Source organism: Pteropus alecto, unplaced genomic scaffold, assembly GCF_000325575.1.
Source record: "Pteropus alecto unplaced genomic scaffold, ASM32557v1 scaffold195, whole genome shotgun sequence".
Classification (NCBI taxonomy): Eukaryota; Metazoa; Chordata; class Mammalia; order Chiroptera; family Pteropodidae; genus Pteropus; species Pteropus alecto.
This window is the reverse complement of record NW_006438073.1, coordinates 10,848,584-10,855,493: the sequence shown is the minus strand read 5'-3', so window position 1 is coordinate 10,855,493 and position 6,910 is coordinate 10,848,584.

Here is a 6,910-nt window from a genome sequence, read left to right as displayed (position 1 = left end):
CCCCTGCCCCCGCCCCACTCCAGAGCACAGATCAAAGTGAAACCTGAGCAGGGAATGTTTGCGGTGCCACCGCCAATCAAGGGCTCTGTCGCCACGGTAACGGGGACACTTCATCAGCTCGGGAGCAGATGGTCAGTGAGCAACAGGCGGCATCTGCTCCCTGAGCCCCGACGTGGGCACAGATGGAGGGTGGGCAGGGCGCGGGGCCTGGCCGGGCTGCCCAGTGCCGAGGGACACGGCGCAGTTCGGGCCTCGCTGAGCCACGGCGCACGCTTGGCGACCTCTGGAGCCAGGCTGGGGCGGCCCCTGACGGGGTAGCTGCCGGGGGCCCAGCTTCCTCTACGGGAAGTGGGGGAAGGGGGAGGAGGGAACAGCTCCCGGGGCTTTGGGGCGGGGGTGGGGCAGACAGTCCTAGCGGGTGGAAGGACTTCAGCCCAGGGCGGAGGCCGGGTCTGTGCGGGCTGCTCGCTGGCGCCTGCGACCCAGAGATTCAGTCCGTCTGAGGCCACAGCCTCATTGGTGAATACTCTGAATTTCGCCTGACCCCTCAAATGAGGTTTAACGAGCCGCCGACAGGGGCACGGCCGCCCCTGAGCTCAGGGAGAAGGGCCTAGGTGCGGACATCGGTAATTGCCAGGTGTGGCACAGCAGCTGCCTCTTGTGGAGCATTTGCTGTGCCCCAGATCCTGCAGTGCCTCTGACTTTCCGAAGCAGGTGTTGTCACCAACCGGCCAGAGCCTCCAGTTCCAGCCTGGCAGGGCTCTGGGAGGCCTGGGCCTCCAGGTCACTGGGCCAAGGCCAGGTCTGTCTGTATCCCGCAGGCCTGGGACGACGGCCAGCCCTAGGGCTACGCTGTGGCCAGGGACAGCCCCTCACTCTCTCCTGTGGACAGTCCAGTGAACTGATGTGAGCCCAGCTCTGCTCTGCAGGTCTAGGCCCCTGGGGGCCTCTCCGGGAGGGAGCTGGGCAGGTAGAGGGTGCTGGCCCCAGTCTCTGTCCTTGGCCTGTTCGAGCTAAGTCCCGCCCATCCCCGCCTCAGGATTTCACTGCCCGCTGTCCTCCGTATCGGCCCAACCGCCCCCCAGACCCGGTCCTCCTAGGAATGTCCCCAGCACTTTCTGCTGGGGCTGGTGTGTGGGTCCAAACTCGACTTCCCGCTCAAACGTGGCAGACGTCCTGCTGCCACTGAGCGGCAGGCAGAGGCTCGACAGTTGTCCTTCCCATAACAAGTCAGGTCAAAGCACAAAGAGCAGCCTCTGGTGACCAGGAGACAGAGGCAATTTGTTTAAAAACAAATGCCTGGCCTGCTTTGGGGGGGGCCCTGGGACCCCTGCAGGAGCCAGTGGGCTGGACAACGGCAAACAACTGAGGAGTCAGGGGACAGTCTCTGTGTCATTTTTTCTCAGGTTACTTGTGTTCAGGTGCCCATCTCATCACTCCCGGGCTAAGCCAGAGCCAGGACCTGGGTCCCAGCTCCCCAGAACCACAGCCGCACTCAAAGGGACAAAGCCACATCTCCCCATTGATCTCCAAGGGTCTTCCAGGAAATGACGTGAGAACCTGAGTAGGTTTTACAGATGGAGACTGAGGGCAGTGGGATTCCAGAGGCCACAGCCCAACATCCTGCATCTCCCCGGGGCTTCCCCAGGTCACAGATGTCACAGACGTGTCAGTGGGCAGCAGGCGCGAAGGGCCCTGTGGGGGCCGCGACCAGCTCGGGCCCTGAAGGGTAGTGCCCTGACATCTGCAAAGGCCCTGGGAGGCGCAGGCCTTGGGGGACGGGCAGCCGAGGGAGCCCACCTCTGCCAGCCCGAGCCCTGAGGAGTGGTTCTTGCCCTGCCCACCTCACGTCAGTCATTAGCTGGGCATTGCATGGCTGTGGGGACCCGGGTTGGGGGGACACGCAGAATGTAGCTTTTCTCTGAGTGCACTTTGAAAACCAAACCCACAGAACTGGATCGTCACCTGCAAGTGTTTAATCTGGAGTCAAATGTACGCGGGCCTGATGCTTTTCTAAGATTTTACAGAGAGAGCTAGTGCTTTCATGGTGTGTCTGGATGATGATTTATCTTCTCATTTTCTCTATCAGCCTCTGTCTTCCTGGCCTGGCAAAGGGGTGCTTGCTAAGCCAAGGGACGTGGCGGTGGCCTTCTGCCTCGTCTTCCATGCCTTCGCTGTGGGGCCTTCGGAGAGCCGCTCAGTCGTTTCACTGCTGAGTGTCCCAAACACCAAGTAACCTTCACCCTCTAAGCAGTGGGACCCCTCCAGGGAGGCAGCACATGAGACCTGGCACCGGGTCATCCCAGAGGCTGCGTGGGGACCGGATGACTCTGAATGCCCCCGTGCTCGACCCCCACCCAGCCTGGGGGTGCCTGCTCATACTGACTCCATCCAGGTCGTTTGGATGACAATGTGGATGGACAGCGGGCCACCATGATTGGGGCCCAGAGCCTCCAGTAGGCCTGCCCAGGTCCCAGGGTCAGCTTCTCCACAGGGGGGTAGAGGAGAGAAGTTTTGGGGGTTTATAATGGCTCGTTATGGGATTACCTGGTGAATGTGGCCAATATCAACTCTTTCTCTTTGACGCTCCTAATATTAACTTGAAGTCTTTTGCTGCTCGGAATCAACACATTTTTCTGATGATCTTTCTTCTCGTTTGGACTTCAGTATTTTCAGTAACAACAAAATGAAACACTATTAAATTTAGATGTGCGATGAGTAAAGTGCCTGGCATACATCAGGTGCTCAAAATGTCCTTGAACATAACTCACATATTAAGACCCAAATATGACACAGTGAGCCTTTATTTGTTCCAAAGCATCAATATGTTCTTTTTTGTCATTCGAAAGCCATAGCCCTACATTTCCGGGTGACTTACCTGCTACTGACTCGTTTTTATGCCCATCATTCTAGGAGCTACAGGTCACTGCCCAAAACTCACAGTGGATGCTCTCCTGACTCTAGAATGTGCCTCGGCGTGTTCCGGAAGCACCGTGCAGCAGTCGGCCGGAAGCTCATGGGGCTGGAACTGTTACTTCCTGTGGGAACACAGCAGTTGCCCAGTAAACGTGAATGAACAAATGACTGAGCAGGTCCCAGGAATCCTGTGACTGCCAGGGAGTCTGTCTTAAAAACTAAGCTTCAGGTCGACTTAAAAAAACATGATAAAATTTGTGTAGACAAATGAAGACTAATGACACGAATAAAAAGGTGGTCACCAAGTGCCAGGCAGGGCTCACTTTGTTACGAAGCTTCATCTGATGGGGTCCTGCCTGAGATGCCCATAGGCGAGCTGGTGCATTCATCATCTTTCCTGTAGAAAGTTCTTCCTTTAAGTGTTTTGCTAATGGTTTTCTTGAGATCGTTCCATGAGATCAATGAAGAGACAGACCCTGTCTCCCTGTGGAAGGCAGACCTTCGGCCGTGGTTGCCCTGTCCGGCCCTCACCCTGACCCCCACCCTCATGGCCTCTACTGTTCTGGTGGAAGGACGGGGCACCGCCACCAGAGGGGAGGCCTGGTGGGTGCTGGGTCCAGGGCCATGGCCGCTGACAGCACCCGAGCGCTCGGCAAGGGCTGTCCTAGCAAGGCCATGCTGGTGACCTGCACAGTGGACTGTCCTCCGGAAGTCAAACTCCAGGGCTCACTCACTCAGTGCTCTTCTCAAATTACCACCAGGAGCCGGGAGCTGTGCCAGGTGGGACCCTGCCCTGCAGGAGCCTGCGGCCTGCCAGGTAAGGCTGCCCCAGAGCCTGGTGGCCTGAGCTGGTAAGGGCAACGCAGTCCCCACGTGGTGTCTGCGGAGGTTACCTGTGGGGGAAGGTGGGGGCATGGATCCCAGGAGGTACCTTCCCACCCATTGCACCCAACTCTCCGTTACTTGGCAGACAACTAATTCTCCAACTATGGTTTTTCTAGGCTAGTGTTATACTTAGCTCACTTTTCTTAGCAAACGCCAGCTGGTAGGCGCTGGTGCTGACCCAGAGAACGCCACTGCGTCAGCATGCACAGGACGCTCGGGTGCTGGAGCAGCCCAGCAGTGTCCTCCCACACAGGGTGACAGGGATGGCCACCGCCACTGCGTCAGCATGCACAGGACGCTCGGGTGCCGGAGCAGCCCAGCAGTGTCCTCCCACACAGGGATGGCCATGGATGGCACCACAGCCTGAGTGGGCCTGAGTTGGTCCTGAGATGCACGAGTGGCTGCAGAAGCGTGTGCTCAGGGCCATGAGCACCTCGACCCACGGGATGGATTCTGGGCGGGGCTCCAGGAGCACTTCAGGACTGCTCTGGCTGGAGACGACCTTTTGGGTCTAGCTCTGTCCCACGTGGCCAAATGGCTCAAGGCCGACCCACGGTTGCCCAGGCAATCCCGACGCCTGTGCCTGAGGGGTGTGCACAGAGCACGCTGGGTGGACAGAATGGACATGGAGGGCGCCCTGTCCCCATGCGTGCTGCTACTTGAGGGTCAGGCCTGCACCCGGTGCCCCTGGCTGCCACTGCGCACAACCTGGGTTTCAGCTGCCGCTCAGGCTGCAGGTGGGGGGGGGGGCAGCCATCGGAGAGCTCGAGGGCAACAGGCTGGAAAAGGGAAGATTTTAGGCAAAGACAAGGCATATCTGTAGTTCTAAGGGAGGGAGAGGAAGAGAGAGAGGAACAGGCCGGGGAAGAAGTCTCAGCGAGGACATGAGTGCCCTGCGCGCCCCGCCAGGTGGCAGCGGCCTGCAGTGCTCTCCAAGGCGACCCCCTGGCACCTCCGCCTGTCTCCCCACCCGGCAGTTCCCTCCGTAGCGTGGCCCGCATGGCCCGCACGCACGTGATTCCATGCCCTGAGGCGCATCTCGATGACAGCGCTGCAGCTGAGTGACTGGGCCGGCGCCTGTCCTGGCTTCCTGTGCACGTGGCGCTTGACCAACCAGGAAGAGCTGCCGAGCCACTGCTTCCCCAGGGACACACCACGCCCTCTCCTTCCGCACCTGGGGTTCCCCTCATCTTGGCAACCCCTCCGTTTCTAATCATCTTTTAGCTGTTCACACGGGGCGACGATGCTGCCTGAGGGTGCATTCTCCAAAGACGAAAAAACGGCGGGAAGACACGGGTGAGCTGGGAGGCGAAACGCCAGGGTTCGAGGGTCGGACCGCGGGCACGGCTCAGCTTTTTCAACCATGAATTTCTACGCATAAATGTTTGACGCTGGCTAGTTTGAACTCAATTGCTTCTGCATCCCTCATATTTTAATTTGACCTTTTTAAAATATATACTTTTCAGTAACGGCAGACATACGATTTTATTAGTTCCTGGTGTACACAGTAGTGGTTAGACATTTATATAACTGTGACCACCCGATTAGTCCAGCGCCCACCTGGCACCACAGTGACTACAACGTTACCCTCTGTCCCCCACGCTGTTCTCATGCCCGTGATTATTTCCACAACTGCCAATCCGTGCGTCTCAATCCGTTCCCCCTTTTCGCCCAGCCCTGCCGCCCACTCCCTCTAGCGAACCTCAGTTTGTTCTGTGTCTGAGTCTGTTGCTGTTTGCTTTGTTTGCTTTTCCAGATCCCACATATAAATGAAATCCTCTGGTGTCTGTCCTCTGCCGGACTTATTTCTGATTTTGACCCTTTTACAGTCTGTCAAAGGTCAATGAGTTTGAGCGCCGGCACGTTCCAACTCAGCTTCACCATGAAGGGAGACAGAAAACAACGGAAGGGAAGGCGACACCACGAGGTGGCTGCTTTTTGAGGAAAAATTGTTATTTATTTGTATGATTTTTACAACTGAGATTCCTGCCCTTTGCTATTGATTCGCCATCCTCTGCCTTTCCCTGGGGTCCACCTGGAGCGGCCCCGTCCCTGCCCTGCCGGCCGAGGGGAAAGGCGCCCAAGGACCCAGGGGCCCTGACACCTCGCAGCCCCAACTCAGACGGCGGGTCACCGTCCCAGCCCTGGACCAGTTCTACGCAAACCGCCTCACTCCTGAACCAGCGCCAAAGCAGGTGCCAGGTGGCAGGGGGGCTGTGAGGGGGAGATTGGAGGGTCCCCTCCAGCTCCCAAGGCCGGAGCCCCGAAATGGCGCACCCCCGAGCTTCCCCCTCTAGACAGGGACTTTTCTGACATTCATCTACACAAGCTCAGAAACATCCGGTTCAACCACCAGCTCACAATGACGAGCTGCAGGCATTTTAATGAGCTGCCGAGAGCTGGACCTCACTACACACCACCCTGGGATAAACTCTAATATCAGCATCAGGACTTGGGAAGGTCAGCTCGTTACAAGGAAATGGGTTCAAGACCAGAACATCAGAAAGAGCAAAGAACAAGCATTTCTGAGAAAGAAATGTCTCTTGGGTGAAACTTCTTCAGAATGGAATAAAACTCTGTCACTAGAGAACAGTGACACCCCTTCAGGGTGTTGGGTGTTGCTGTGCGGTTGTTCCTGCCGCCACTGCGACGCAGCCTCCTCAGAACCGGCTTCTCCAAGGGTCAGTATGAAGTTACTAGAGAGTTTTCCCCTTTCACACTGGACTCACGTGTCCCCTTCTCTCGAGCACACGGCACTCGTCGCCGAGCAGCGTTCCGGGACACGGAGATGGAACCGGCCGGGGAACAAACGCACCAGCCACAGTTCAGCGGCTCAGACTTTTTAACATCTCTTCGCACTTGACAGGCTTATGTTGATTTGGATCGTAAGTTAAGGGCTGTGGTTTACGTGTTTGATACAACAGACAGATTGGTGGCTTAAGAGAATTATCTGCTTTTCCTGTATTTTAGCAGCTACAGGGATCAAGAAAAGGCAGAGTGTATTTCACGCTGTTTTGCACAGACGTGTCAATCAGATACTAATGCAAAGGCCTGATGGGCTAAGGGGCTGAATGAGCGCCAAGAAACAGCTGGGACGGTGTTTCACTCT